This window comes from Panthera uncia, chromosome D2, assembly GCF_023721935.1.
Source record: "Panthera uncia isolate 11264 chromosome D2, Puncia_PCG_1.0, whole genome shotgun sequence".
Lineage (NCBI taxonomy): Eukaryota > Metazoa > Chordata > Mammalia > Carnivora > Felidae > Panthera > Panthera uncia.
Window position 1 is genome coordinate 53,125,035 of NC_064818.1, and position 16,314 is coordinate 53,141,348.

A 16,314-nucleotide genomic window follows, 5' to 3' on the forward strand; every position below is an offset into this window, starting at 1 on the left:
GGAAACAGAAAGATTCGGCTTCTTAAATTTTAACATTGAGAAATATTAAAAAAGTTAAACCTCAATAAATGTTGTAATCGTTACCTGTGGACTGTGTAGCTGTTATTAGAAAAAATGAAGAAGGGGGTGAGAAATGGGGTGGGAAAAAATGTGAGAAGCGAGGGAGAGAAAGAGTAAGGAAAGGAGAGACAGATTTTCTAGAAGAAGCAGGGATGGAAATAGCCAAAGGAGAGAGAAGAAAAATTAGTTTTTGCTATTATAGTCGCCACTTTTTGTAGCCCTCTTGGGAAAGTTTTGGTCTTTCCCAGGAGTGGCAGTGTTTTCTTCTCATTCTCTGAAACCCCATCTGATAGAACGTTCTGCAATGTTGGAAATCTTCTCTATCTGCATGTTCAGTGCTATATATGTGGCTATATATATTCAGGCTATATGTGGCTACTTTGACTTAGGAGCTGAATTTTAAAATTTTCATTAATTCAAAGTTAAGTAACTACATGTGATTAGCAGCTACCATTTGGACAGTGCAACTCTGGATGATCAAAATCTTGCTCCAGCTAAGACCCAATGTTTTCCTCAGTCTGCACAGGTCTGACATCTGTATTATTTCAGTTGCTTATTTTGGAGGTAGAAACTGAGATCTGGTAGGAGTTACTTAAAATCTGGTATACTTACCTAACCTCTAGCCACTACCTCCTTTTCCAGGTGAAAAACATAGGCAGATAAATTTTAGGATCCCTGACCTTTCTCACATTCTCTGACAAGGTATTGATATTCTACTGTTTTGAAGTCAGTAGCTAAATGTGTGTCTGTGGTACAAATGTTCTCAAATGTATTTTTATTTAGTTATTTACTTAGTTTTTATTGAAGTGTGGTTAACATAAATGTTACATTGGTTTCAGGTGTACCACATATTAATTCAACAATTCTATACATTATCCTGTGCTCACAATGGTAAGTGTAATCACCATCTGTCACCCAACAACATTACGATATTACTGATATACCCTATGCTGTACTTTTCATCTCTGTGACTTATTTATTTTATAGCTGTAAGTCAAATATATTTTCATGTGATTGTGTGATGGACTGCTAGAAGAAACATGCATATTTGTGTTTGGGCATAAAGCATTTATCTACCTTATTAGTAATTTCTGGATGAAAGGGCAAAGTTTAGATTATTCAAATTATATGTATTTACTAGAACATAAACACAAACCAGGGAGTTTTGTCTCTTTTGTTCACTGATGTATCCCAGGCCTAGAATGGCACCTAGGACATGTTAGATGTGCATTAAATATTTTTCTTTTCTTTTTTTTAATGTTTATTTATTTTAGAGAGAGAGAGAAAGACAGAACATGAGCAGGGGAGGGGCAGCAAGAGGGAGAGACACACAGAATCCGAAGCAGACTCCAGGCTCTGAGCTGTCAGCACAGAGCCTGATGTGGGGCTTGAACCCATCAACTGTGAGATCGTGACCTGAGCTAAAGTGGGACACTTAACCGACTGAGGCACCCTAGCGCCCCTAAGGTTTATTTATTTTTGAGAGAGGGAGAGAGAGAATGCAAGCTGGGGAGGACCAGTGAGAGGGAGACAGAGGATCCGAAGCAGGCTCTGTGCTGACAGCAGACAGCCTGATGTGTAGCTCGAACCCACGAACCATGAGATCATGACCTGAGCTGAAGTCGGACGCTTAACTGACTGAGCCACCCAGGTACTCCTAAATATTTTTTAAAAGAGTGTTTTGCTGAACTCTTTAGATTTAGCTCTGAATATTTAGAGTTTATATTATTTTGGGATTGCATGTGTTTATATAAAATTTCTATTGTACAACCAATTGGAGATTATTTTAGATTTACAAATTTGGAATTTACACTGTAACATCAATGGTAAATCAGTGATAAATTATTCCTGAATTTATTATTATTGGCAGAAGAGTCTGTTGATTGAGTAATTTTAGGGTGGAGTACAGAGAAATAACATCTCAGGATCTTTCTTTTTTTTTTTTTTCACCTCAGGATCTAAGTTGCTCTTTCTTATTTTTAATTTTAGCACTTAACAAAGTTTTTAAAATAGCTATTTTTTAAAAATACTGTTTTTTGTTATAGTTGAGCAAAAATATTATTTGTGTTGTTACTGTTATATGTTAGTAGGAATCTGTAATACAGAACTCTCAATTCTTTTGAGATCTAGTATTAATATCTAAAAGGTAATTTTCATGAAGGAAAATGAAATTTATTCACACGTGTCATGCAGATGCCAGTTTTAGCATGGAGACCATGCTAAATTGAAATAGCTTAATATGACATCACTTCAGAACCAAAGATTTCCACATTAGATCATATGATACTAGCAGCTGTCTGTGTTTGGTATTAAGAGTTCAATATGTGCTTAAAAATTTAGCTGAGATTGAATCAAGATGGCCAACTGAGAGCAAGTTCTTGCCTCTCCCAACTCCTCCCTTCTTTCCCAAGTCTAAGAATTACAAACAAGTTACATGGGTTCACAAACTCATGTGTATCCATGCACATACTTTGACATTGAAAAACATGAAGGAGTGCTATCAATGGACCAGACATTGTGAGAATCCTTGAAAAAATAGGAAACAGATGGGATTGGACTGAAGGTAGACAGACAAAAGTTGCGTAACATAGGCTTAATGCAGAAATGCAGATGGCTTTTGGGGATATTCTGTGTACAGAGAAAAAAAAACTATTGGTATCAGTAGGGTCCTTGAACAATGTGTGAGTTATTGATTGAGGTACGGCTATAGAAGAGACAGGTGGGGCAGCCTCTCAACCTTACTCCCACTCATACATGCAGTGGATGGCAAAAGGACTTGTTCCTAAAGGGAACAGGGACAGTCTATGTAGGTACTTTTGCTGAAAAGCTGTGATGGCTTTTGATATCTGGGAGGAAGAGGGAGGCCTCACATCTTAGAGACTGATACTAGCTCACCTTGTCAAGCTGCACATGCAACATTCCTCCACAAATCCTTGAGGCAGAATGCAAAGAGAAAATCTATAAATAATATGCATTAAAAGACACATTACCTTCAAAAGAGAATAATAAGACACACGTCACTTTTTACAGAAATGTGGAAAGCTATAAAAAGTTAAATAATGTCTTAGAAGGAGCTAACCTAGTATTCTATACCCAGCAAAATATCCTTCAGACATGAAGTTAAGATAAAAATGTGTTTAGAAAACAAACATTGAGAAAGATCTCCACCAACAAACCCACACAAAAAATTGCTAAAGGGAATTGTTCAGGCTAAAGGAAAAATGATCCCAGATGGAAGCACAGATGCAGGAATAAATTAAGAGCAAGGAAAAAGATAAACACAAGGTCAATATATAAAACTCAATTGTATTCCTATATTACAAATATCATCTAAAATTTTTAGATGATAGAGTTTATAATAACAAAATTAAATACTTAGGAATAAATCTAAAATAGTGCAAGATCTCTGCATATCAAACTATACTATTTCTGAGAGGAATTAAAGGAGAGCTATACCAAATTGATGGCTAGGAAGACTTACTAATGCAAACTTGTCAGTTCTTCCCAAATTGATGTGTAGATTCATTTCAGTCCCAGTAAAAATCCAAGCCTTTTTTGGGTAGGAATTGACTGGCTGATTTCAAATGTCATGTATAATTGCAAAAGGCCAAGAATAGACAAGAGAATTTTGAAGAACAAAGTTGGAAGGCCTACTCCTACTATGTATTACCTCTTATTATTAAGATAAATAATGTTTAGAACAAAATGGCATAGCTTTGGCTATAAGATAGACAAATAGACCAATGGAAAAGAATGGAGTCCAGAAACGGACCTACACATATGTGGTCACTTGATCTGTGACAAAAATGGTACTATAGTGCAGTGAGGAAAGGGTGATCATGTCAATATGTTGTATTGGGTCAATTGGATAGTCATAAGACAACAGTGTATCTTAACTAGCTATACATACCCAAACATTAATTTCACATAGACTGTAGACAGTTAACAATAAAGTTAATAAAAGGTAACACTGAAGAATATTCTCATGATCATAGGGTAGACAAATATTAAACTGGACAAAAAAATAACTGATCATAAAGAAAAAGATTGATTAAATTGTATCTTATTAAAATTGAGAACTTCTCTTAATGAAAAGACATCATTAAGAAAGCAAAAAGGCAAGATTCTAAATTTGTTCCCTTTAAAAATATTAGCTATGAACATGTGTTGAATCATTTTCATCAATTTGTACTTTAATTTTGGGAAAAGTGTAGATTCACATGAAGTTGTAGGACATAATACAGAGAGATCCTGTGTACTCTCTAAAGGTAACACCTTGCAAGATTATAGTACACATCATCAGAATATTAGTATTGGTATAATCCGCTCATCTTCACTTTTTCCCAGTTTTACTTTTAAGCCTATATGTGTGTCGCAATTTTATTACGCATGTGGTCTCATGTTTCCAACACCACAGAGCAGTTCCGTCAGCACAAGGATCCCTCCCATTGTCCTTTCATAAACATTCCGTCTCCTCCCCTCCCACTTCCTCTCCTCAGGATCCTTTTTTTTAACCATTATTAATTTTTATAATAATCATGATTAAAATAACTATAATTTGAACAGCAGTTCACAGCATTGATCCAAGTAAATCAAATAAATAGTATCCACATTTCTAATAGAAAGTAAAAGTTTGGTAGCTCTGGAGGAACTAATTTCCTTGCTTACTAAGAGATTAATAAACAATGCAAACATTATAGAGGAAAGAAATATGTTTTCACTTTGAAATCTTTAAAAAAAAAAACGTTTCTTTAGTTGTTTGTATTAATTGCAAGCACTGTGCTAATTAGACACTGATTACCATTCCTAAATGAAACTCATTTGTGATAACCATCTTTTTCTTTACATTAAAGAAACAGAATTACATGCTATCTTTTTCTTCATATTAAAAGAAAAAGGTCGTGATCTCATGACTTAACATTTTGAGAAATACCACCAAAAAGACGATACTAATTTAGTAAGTCCCATCAGTCGAGTGCCTGCTTGCCTACACTCCCACCAACCCTGAATCCTTAATAATTTTGTCACTCAGACAAAATTTATCTTTCTTTTCTTTGATTATTGATGAGGAGGACCATCTTTTCATATGCTTACTGGCCATTTGCATTTCTTGTTGGGATTTGCATTTTCCTCTTTTTCTTTTTTTAATGACGAAAGTATAAATACTACCATCTCATTGTACAAAACTTAAATGATCCACAAGTATAAGAGTAAAGAGTGACACTTTTCTCCATTGCATCCCGTCATGTCCCATTGCCCACAGTTTTGTGTACATCCATGTAGTCCCCTTCCAGACATCTCCATATGAATATACATATAATACAAATTCTATTTTTAAATAAATCGGATCATATATGTGTACTGTTCCACAACTTGCTTTTCTTTTTTTGTCTCAAAAATAGATCCTGAGATCTTTAAATTTCTTTAATGGTTGAATAGGATTCAATACTACAAAAACCCCATTATTTAATTATTCCTTTATTTTTTCTCTTGCTATTACGTTGCCAAAGCAAATATCTTTTTCATATATTTGTGTGCATGTGTGTGAATTTCTTTGGATGGAGTTGTATAAGGTAGATTGTTGGGTCAAAGGATGTGCTTTCTGATAGCCTTCCCAAAGGTCTGTATAACTTACTACTTCCACCAAATGTATGGAAAGTTCTCATTTTCCCATATAGCCTTACCTACACTTGATAACTTTTATCTGATGGGCAAAAAAGAATAAAAGAATTATTTTGCATTTCCCTGGTTAATGGTGAGGTTGAAGTTATTTTCATGTTTATTGGCCATATAGTTTTATCATTAATTGTTTCTTCATATCCTTTACCTGTGAAAGCTTTTCCATTGGGTTATGTGTGGATATATGTTGTTTTTTGTTGAGCATCTCCTTCCCCATCCCCTGGTAACAATTCTTATTTATTGTGAGGAACCCATTTCCTGTGGCTTAGATGATGAGTACGTGACCAGGTCTGGCCTTCCAGAGTCCTGCAGCTCCTTAGCCACAGTGATTAAAGAACGGGCATGTGACTCAAGGTAGGCTAAAAAGAACTCTCAACAGAACTTGTGCTGGGACTGTTGAAAGAAGTCTCTGCAGAGATCCTATGAACTAAGGACTATGGAAGCCTGAATTTGTACCACGTGGAGAGAGTCTGAGGAGAAACCAGAGGCTAGCAGTAATGAACAAGGACTAAGTTCTGTTGTCATTTTTCTGGAGGCCCTAGATCCCACTGGGCCAAAAACCTGCCCTGCTTCTGAACTTTAAAGTTTTGTGAGCAAATAAAGTCCCTTAAGATTATTGAATTTTTCTGTCCAGATTAACATAGCTTATTTGTACTTTCTTATTGATTTCTAGAAAAGCTTGTGATTTAAAATTCTAGACTTATACTTTACACATTGTATAGGTTTTTAATAAAATGTTTATTTATTTTTGAGAGAGAGACAGAGAGACAGAGAGCACAAGCAGGGGAGGGGCAGAGAGAGAGAGGGACCAGAATCCGAAGCAGATTCCAGGCTCTGAGCTGTCAGCACAGAGCCCGACATGGGGCTCGAACTCACAAAGTGTGAGATCATGACCTGAGCTGAAGTTGGCCACTTAACCAACTTAGCCACCCGGGTGCCCCTACACAGTGTATAGGTTAATAAAATTAGCATGGCCTTCCAAAAAAAACCAAAAAAGGGCACCAGGTGTTTAAATCATAACATATTTTAGTGGCTTACCTATACTTACATACTAATTGAAACTCTCAAAGACCAATTCACGTGACTATTTTAAATATATTAGTAAATATTTAAACTAGAATTTCTATTTGAAAATAAACTAGAAATTAAACAAGCATTTAAACTAGAATTAAACTAAAATCTCTGTTCTAGCACCTACTGATTATCTTTTTTCATTCAGTTTGTGGTCTTTTTGGTTATTGGCATGATGAATGATTTTTGGTCAAAACCTGGACATTTTTTAATGTTTATTTATTTACCTGGAGAGGGAGAGAGTGCATGTGCAGGGGAGGCGCCGAGAGAGAGGGAGGGAGAGAAGCCCAAGCAGGTTCTGCACTGTCAACACAGAGCCCAACATGGGGCTTCATTTCATGAACTGAGAGATCATGACCTGAGCCAAAATCAAGAGTTAGATGCTTAACCGATGGAGTCACCCGGGCACCCCCAAACCTGGATATTTTGGGTGTTTATAAGACTGTCTTATTTAAACCTTCTGTTTTAGCTAGTTCACTCTGACACTGATCTGGCAGTGGAAGTGGGGCTCTGCCCCGTTATTGACAAATGACAATAGAAATCTGGTTCCTCACTTGGCTTCCGTTAACACTGGAGGGGGTGAGGGAACAGCATTGCTTGCTATTTCTGGCGTGGTGGTGGGTCAGAGCTAGCTTCCTCCAAATTTGGGATATATAAAGCAAAAAGAAAACTCAGGGAGTTCACCACTATGTCATTTCTAGGGACCCAAGGTCCCTAGCCAGTCTGCCTTCTTCCCTCCACCTTTTAGAGTTTTCTTCCTCATATACATATAATGTCCAGGGTTTTTAGTTGTACTTACTGACAGGAATATGGTAAAATATATCTATCTTCTCTAAAGTACGGGTATAACTTATTATAGAAAGGAATTGCCACCTCCTTCATGCTGTTGTAACTAGAAGGCCCTCTTTCTTCTTTTGTTTCTGAAATTGTTTTTCCTTCTCTCTACTTTTATATTTTCTATCACTGGTTTAATTAATAATCATTCCCAATGATATAAGTTAAAAAAATGTAACTCTATTCAAAGCATTCAAGTTATCTGTCGGTGTGTAACAAACCATCCCCAAATCGGACGGTACAAAATTACAACTATTTTATATTGTTATAGATTCTCTGGGTCAGGAATTTGAACAGGGTACAGCAGAAATGGCTTTTCTCTGCTTCATGATGTCTGGAGTCTGAGCTGGCATGACTGAGATAGTTGGGGGAGACTTTCATGACGGGGGTGCAGAATCATCTGTAGGTTTCTTCACTCACTTGTCTGGTATTTGGGATGGGAATATTTGAAAGCTTGGCTTAGTTGGGACTATTAACAGCAATGCCTGCATGTGGTCTATTTTTTTTTTTTATGTTTATTACTTTTTGAGGGAGAGACAGAGCGTGAGCCGGGGAAGGGCCAAGAGAGAGGGAGACACAGCATCTGAAGCAGGCTCCATGCTGTCAGCACAGAGCCCCGGCACAGGACTTGAATTCGTGAACCATGAGATCATGACGCTTAACTAGCTGTGCCACCCAGGCACCCCATGCATGTGGTCTATTCTTATGGCTTACACTTCCTCCCGGTATGGCAGCCCCAGGATAGTTGGACTTTTTAAATGGAGACTCAGGGCTTGAGGAATGACTGTTCTGGTGAGCAAGGCAGAAGCTGCAGAACCTAGTCCGAATTCACCTCAAAAGCCATATAGTGTCCCTTTCACTGTACTCTGTTGGTTGAAGCAGTTATAAGCCCATCCAGAGGGTATATGAACCCCCTAACTCTGTATGGGAGGTGTGTCAAAAACTTTGAGTCCAATTTTTACAATTGCCACAAAAAGGATATGAAACTTAAATATCTTGTTATACAAAGCATATATATTTAAGAAAATGTAAAAATTTTTTAAATTCGGTGTCTTAAAAAATTATTTTTCTTCTAATATATTAAATATTATTTGCGGGGCACCTGGGTGGCTCAGTCAGTAAGCGTCTGACTCTTGTTTTTGACTTAGGTCATCATCTCATGGTTTGTGGGTTCAAGCCCCGCATCGGGCTCCCCGCTGACAATGAAGAACCTGTTTGGGGTTCTCTTTCTCTCCCTCTCTGTCTGCCTGTCCCCTGCTTGTGCACACTCTCTCTCTCTCAAAATAAATAAATTAATTAAAAAGTTTAAAAACATTAAACAATTATTTGCTAAATTTAAAGGCAAGGCGAAAAATAATAATGAATATCAAATTTTAATTTTATTTAAATGTAAGTTTTATTTAAATGTAAATGTAACTGTAAGTCAGTTTTTAAAATGTTAATTAAGTCTTGCTAAATATTTCTGTAAGCCTGAAACTATTTATAATTGTAGTTGTCAATGAGAAGAATAAGTATTGTGTCTCATATATGTTATATCTAGACTTATATGCATACAAATTTAGGGTATAATTATCAAGTATATATGTTATATAATATTTAATTCTTCAGCTGCCTGTACAACTGTTATAAAAACTGTACTAAATTATGAATGGTGGATATGAAGAGTTCGAGAAAATGAACACTTTGCTCTACTGGCAAATATTTCATTATTCAAAAACTGTATTGCAGTCATGCTATTTGAGAGGAAAGAATTATAATCTATTTTCCCTAATTATTTTCCAGCTCAAATCCTCCCCACACTCTGAAATAATGCCCATTTCTTCTTTTGTTTTTAAATGTTTATAAGTTTATTCATTTTTGAGAGAGAGAGAGAGAGAGAGCATGAATGGAGGAGGGTCAGAGAGACAGGGAGACACAGAATCTGAAGCAGGCTCCAGGCTCCAAGCTGTCAGCACAGAACCCGATGTGGGGCTCAAACCCACAAATTGTGAGATCATGACCTGGGCGGAAGTCAGATGCTTAACCTACTGAGCCATCCAGGTGCCCCAACAATGCCCATTTCTGATATCAGCAGTGCCTCAGTCTTCAATTCTTCATTTGGATACGGTCATCTTTTCTTTCATGGACACAGGAGAAGGTATATGGCAGAGTGTTTTTCTGGAGCCTGAATTGTGTGAAGCACAGCAGCAAATGTAGAACATTGTGAGTTGCCCAGTGCCATCACTGAGCCCCTGGTCCTGAGTGACAGAAGTGACCATGTAATTTTCACTAAATTCATCATTTGGGGTTTCTGGTTTATGGGTCCCTGTAGGATGCAGGACTAGGGCAGGGGCCCCTTGCCTGGGTTTGAAGGTGGTGCCACTTCTCTGGGAGCATGAACTTTTAAATTTTGTCTGTCTGTCTGGTCACTCTCACTGCTAGCTCTAGTTCAGAGTTTATAATCTGGGAAGCTTTCAAGAACATAATATTCCTTCGATAGTGTTTCCACAGTAAATTATGACCATGTTAAGGTTCAAAAGTTGATGGAATGTCAGTTTGTTCCCTGGAGTGCTTGGTCCAAGGAGTCCAGTCAAATGGTGGGATTTGTTTGGACAAAATGTGGAGCTCCAACATCTGGTGATGTGATCACACTTGGTACTCCCAAAGTTTCCTGACTTTTAGATTTGAGTTATAGTTTTGGTACATTGAATTTTCTTATTTATTTGAGGGAGAAAGGATTCATTTAACCAAGAGAAACTCTTAATCAATGAGCCTTGACAACCTCCAAAAGGTGAGGCCTCCACTTAAATTTACTTTCTAGAAATTTCTTCTCTATATTTGAGAATTATAGTAAGAATTCAGTCTAGAGATGACTCAAGATCTTTGCCTCCTATTTGCAAGTTGTCTAGGAATTTCCTCTGGATAACCTGTATGCAATTCATACTTCATAAAGATTTATTTTAATTAATACCCATTTCTTTGTTGAAAGATTTCCTTACTAGTTAATCATCCATAAGAAGGACTCAGAATGTGTTATGGGGACAGTGTAATCTCTCTAACCCCTCTCTCACCATTTATCGGTCAGATCAATATTTATATTCATATCAATATTTATAATTCATTTAAGTACAGGCATTTCCTTCTATTTTAAACCTAGAATCTGTTGTTACTTTTCTCATGGCTGTTTACAACTAATTGTGGAATAAAATAACTTGTCCACTCACAGTTAAGGAAATCTAAGATATTAGCAGGCAGGTAGTAGACATATTTTTATTTTGACTGGGGCTCTCATAGGAAAAAACTCTAAAGGCTTGATCTATAAGGGAAGCAATCTTAGAGTTCTTTCTAAGTCAGTCTGAATGTACATAAACTTTGTTTAAACCAAAAGCCTGACTTATGGCCCACCAAGCATACATTATACACCTGCTTTGTAAATGAGTAGCCTAAAGGAAAACCATCTTGTCCTTAAGATATGGATCAACACTCCTACCTGCTGCATTCCTTGATGTTAAAACTTGTGATCCCCACCTATATGTGCATCTATAATCTTTTGAGATTTTAAAAGATGTAAAAAAGGACATAACCCTGCAAAAACTGTTCATTCTCTTGAGCACTTTCTTTCCTGTGACGAGTGTGTTCCCTGAGCAGCTGTCCTAACTTGAATAAAACTCTCTCTTTTTTTTTTTATTTCAGAGATTCTAAAAGGTTTGTTCTTGTTCATTTTGTATTGACTGCAGCACCCTAAAATTAACATCAAAATAACATTATCTATCTATTTGATTACCCCTAGCAGTCTGATGCCAAAACCCAAATGAATTTAAAATTTCCATATTTGGAGTGACAGTTGTATAAATATCAGAGAAGTCACATAAACATTCTGTGTAAATTAGATTATTTGAGTATTCATCCCATCCCCCCCCCCAATTTTTTTTAATGCTAATGTAAGTTTTTGTTTAGGTATTACAAACTGGAGCAATCTTTAACAAGTTTAGGAATATAAAAATAGTAGCTTATTAAGGCTATCTAACCACTGAATATATTTAATTTTATTTGAATTCTCAATTCTTTCCCAGTATTTCTCTTTCTCTCTCTCTTTCTCTCTCTTTAAACACATATTAGATATTCTAGCATCTTAAATAGGAGTTCCTACCAATTAATATTTCAGATAAACACAAATATGGACAATGAAAATTACCTACATGGAAAATGGCTTGTCATATTCTAGAGAGTTTTAAAAATTAGTTCCTTTAGCCTTACTGGGAGGTTGATCTATGCAAAAACTTCTTTCCTTGAGTAGTGAGTCCTGAGCTGTTAGGCTTCTTACCAAAGTTCAGGAGGGCAACATCTATTTTCTCAAGATGGTGTGATAATGGGGTATTACAATGTTCCTGGTGTGAAGCAAAGAGATAACAGCCAGAAGCCTAATTAAAAAGAGTTGACTTGCTTTAAGGAAAAGGGCAAAACCTTTTCCTTCCCTCTACTTTTAAATCTTCTGGCTCCCACCCACACGAAGACTTAAAACAATAGAGCCAACAGTAAGAATGACACCTTTATGTTAACTCTTATGAAATATCTTCTTTTTGTTTTCTTAATGAAACATTTGTCTCCATCTTCCTCTGCCTTCTTCCTGTGCGTAACAGCTGACAAATGCTTGTTTTCCCAGTAGTGGTACATTAAAAACAAACAAACAAACAAACAAACAAACAAAAAAATCCCATCTCTTCTCCCTTAAAGTTCCTTTTGTTGACAACTTTAAGCCAGCCAAATGAGGGACTACACTGTTACACTGTTTGGGATCTTAAGGCAGGAAAGTTTGATAGCCCTAAAGGAAATATTGTCTTTTGTTTCAAGATTTTTTCTGGGTTGGTGATATCTTAATTCCTGATTTGTAACAAGGCAGAAACTCTGAAATCCCCATTTAGGAACAATAATTATGATTTCATTAATTCATTAATTTCTTGGATTTGATGATTTCACATAGAAGATGTTCTGTCTAAACTTAACAGAAAAAGTCATGGGGGAGGGGAAAAATAGTTACAAACAGAGGGAGGGAGGCAAACCATAAGAGACTCTTAAATACAGACAACAAACTGAGGGTTGATTGGAGCAGGGCTCGGAGGAGAGGAGAGAATGGGTGATGGGCATTGAGGAGGGCACTTGTTGGGATGAGCACTGGGTGTTGTACGTAAGTGATGAATCACGGGTATCTACTCCCAAAACCAAGAGCACACTGTATACACTGTATGTTAGCCAACTTGACAATAAATTATATTTAAAAAAAAAAAAAAGAAGATGTTCTGCCTAGCACTCCTTACTATAATCGAATGGTATTTTGTCATTAGGCCTATTTTCTACGTTACAAGGGAAGTGAAAAGAGAAAGGACAAAGAATTGTGATCTTGGGCATAATTACTGGATCATCAGAAATGTTGAATCACATAAAGATAAAACAGGAAGTGGTTAAAAGAGTAAAGCACACTGTCAAAAATAAAAGGAAATAACTACTGAAAAGAAATGACTGTTAGATACTGATATGCAATTAATTGAATGTAGTTTTTTTGGTGAGAGATTAGTGGTAAGAAAATAATTGTATGAAAACACTGTTAGTTATTTATGCCCTGTTTCATTTAAAAAAATGATGGTGATAGATATTTGTGTGAATGTGTTCCTAGTAGAAAAAAAACACAGTGTAACACAATAGTGGCCTTTCCTTCCTGAGTGTGGACGTTGCTTGTCATCTGTCTGGAACAGGGAGGGTATACTAACACTTCACATTTGTTTTATTTTCTTTATTTTTTTAAATGTTTGTTTATTTTTGAGAAAGAGAGACAGACAGAGTGTGAGGGGGAGAGGGACAGAGAGAGAGAGAGAGAGGGAGACACAGATTCCGAAGCAGGATCCAGGCTCTGAGCTGTGAGCACAGAGCCCAATGTGGGGCTTGAACTCACAAACCGTGAGATTATGACGTGAGCTGAAGTCGGACATCTAACCAGCTGAGCCACCCACGTGCCCCTAACACCTCACATTTGTAATTACAGAGCATTTCACATTCTTTGAATTTTTACAATAACTTCATTAGATTGATGCCTTAACAAGGAAACAGCCTGAACTAAGTGACTTGTTCAAAGGGGCATCGTTCCTAATTATTAGAGCCAAAACTAGAACTTAAATCTCTTCTCAGTTAGGTAGTGCTTGAACTCATTTCTGCTGCTTGAACTCACAGATAAGTTTACCAAGGTCCTTTCCAGTCACAAGGTCTTTTCTTTGGTTTTAATAAATATACAAATGTATCACATTATGTTTATAGTCAGACAGTGCTTTTATAGTCACATAGTGTAATATTTTAAAGTCAAACGTGCTTTTAAATATAGGAATTTGGAAACAGTGGAAGGCAGATGTGCTGGGCACTCTTGGCTCTACAGATCTGCTGTTCTCCTCCACCCTGCTCTGTGTCCTGAGAGTGAACTGCATCCCTGGGCTTCTGGTTAGGTTCAGCAGGAGATGGGAGGGTGGGGAGAACAAGGTTGGGTATTTATTCCTCAGCTTCTTTCCCTGCTGAGCCAGATTGGCATTAGCTATCCTTTTTAACTGAAGGTGTAGCCGACCCTGTGGGGCCCCCACCCATGTACCCTCAGTCCTCACCACTCTTTATACATGGTGGTGGCTATTTCCTGTGTAAACACCTGCCACTTTCTGCCTGAGACCTTTTTCTGGCCATGGAAGCATGCACAGCCCATGTACAGCCCAGTGCAGTTCAGTGGTGCTGGACAGCTGATACCCCAGGGAGCAACTCTTAACCAATGATATGTGGGAATTGGTGAATAAACATTGCAGCCTCCTCTCCCCTAGTTAGGAAAACTCTGGGCTGTGGTCTTTACCATCTCCCAGGGGTTCCTATCAAGACTGAGCCCCAATTGCACTCAGTGGTGATCTACTAATCCATTCACCTGGTATTGGCCTCCTTCCCTGTCCTGTCTCACTTGCCCATCTCCTTCCAGTACCTCCTGGGATTGCCTCCTAAATAAACTACTTGTGGTGGAATCTTAGCTACAAGGTCAGCTTCAGGGTGACTTTAACCCAATATAGAAGACATGGTTCTTGTCAGGCAGCCGTCTCCTACAGCCACAGCTTACTCTGTGGGTTCCAAGAACCTCTTCCTTCCTCTCCTTGACCTTCAGACCAGATTTAGTCATGGATACCCATTGTTGCTAGCCCCAAGGTGATTCACCACTCTATGTACACACAACTGCAAATCAGACTGGGCACTGTAATCTTTATGCTGGGTGGCTAAACAATAGATATTGTTTTAGTTAGGAAGAAAATTATAATAAGAAGAGGGAACATCTTACCCGTCTGCCACAGAGGCACACTTCAACTTCAAAAAATTTTTGAGACAGACTGTGAGATAATTAAAGATTTAAAACAACACTAATCAGGCCAGCAATGATTACAATGCAATGGCTACCACCATAATGTCAATTAAAGCATCAGGGTTATCTATAGGTTGCTCTTCAGGATGATTGCTGTTTGAGAAGATCTGGTTCTGCTCTGGCTCTTCTTCTTGGAGGCAGAGTTCTTTCAAAGTCTCTGCAGTGCCAATCTGATGAAGTGCTAACCTAATACTCTTAGTTACAGCAAAGCTGCTCCCACACCCAGCAGCCTCATGTACTTAGTTTCACATGTCAGGCATTGCTGTGACAGTATTTATTCTCAATTGTAGCAAAATAAGTTTTTTTTACACATCAATAAAAATTTGGAGGGATTTGATTTCTTGAGAACATGGGGGAAAATCCCCATGTTACATATTTTAGAGGAATGAAATGAGTAATAAATAGTCCCTGCCCTCCAGAACTCCAAGTCTAGCAATGGAGGGTGGGGTGAAGACTGAAGGGAAATTTGGGGTGGGAAGAAATCATCACCAGTATAAGTGGTAGAATACTTTAAGATGTTAATTATTGTGGGTGCCCAGTCCTACCCTGGCTTGTTGAAATTACACAAGGTGCTCTGAAACACAGGGTAATGGGGAAGAAATAAAGGGGTACCCTTGAGGGCTAGGAAAGAACAGAAACTCTGGAGCACTGGGAAGAGGATGGAGGTTGGTGGGCCATGGGTAGTAGGGGCCCTTGCTTATTCCATGGTTGTGTCCTGGTTGTTAAGACCTCAGAAAGGGTCGCCTTATGGCACCTTAGGGAGGCTCCACTCTAAGTACCAGGGCTTCTAGCTGAGGCACAGCCCCTTTTCAGCCCTACCCCACTCATGGTTAACATTGGAACAGGTAGCCTGTCACATTTCAAGGTTGGGCAGTGAGAATAACAAGAGGTTAAGGTAGGTGAGAGATTAGAAGTCCTTCCACCATTTTCTTTTCATTTTTTTAAAAGTTTATTTATTTATTGGGAGAGAGAGAGGGAGGGAGAGAGAGAGAGACAGAGAGAAGAATGGGGCACAGGCAGAGAGAGAGAATCCCAAGTAGGCCCCACGCTGTCACCACAGAGCCCGACTAAGGGCTTGATCCCACGAGCCATGAGATCATGACCTGAGCTGAAATCAAGAGTCAGATGCTTAACTAACTGAGCCACCCAGGTGCCCCACCCTCCCCCATTTTCTGATGCATGCACTTCTGTCAAATTCTGGTATAAACCAGGAAGGTAAGGGGACCTTAGTAATGATTGTGATGGGCTTTCTTGCCAGCTCA

General features: G+C 37.9%; 1 protein-coding gene across 1 annotated transcript in view; it reads left to right on the forward strand.

Moving 5' to 3' along the window:
* ENTPD1 (ectonucleoside triphosphate diphosphohydrolase 1) overlaps window positions 1-16,314 on the forward strand; it is a 133,359-nt gene that overhangs the window by 235 nt on the left and 116,810 nt on the right. The window contains exon 2 of the mRNA XM_049645492.1: window positions 900-951. The gene's annotated coding sequence lies outside the window, so the exon portion shown is untranslated. The remainder of the gene's footprint in view (window positions 1-899; window positions 952-16,314) is intronic.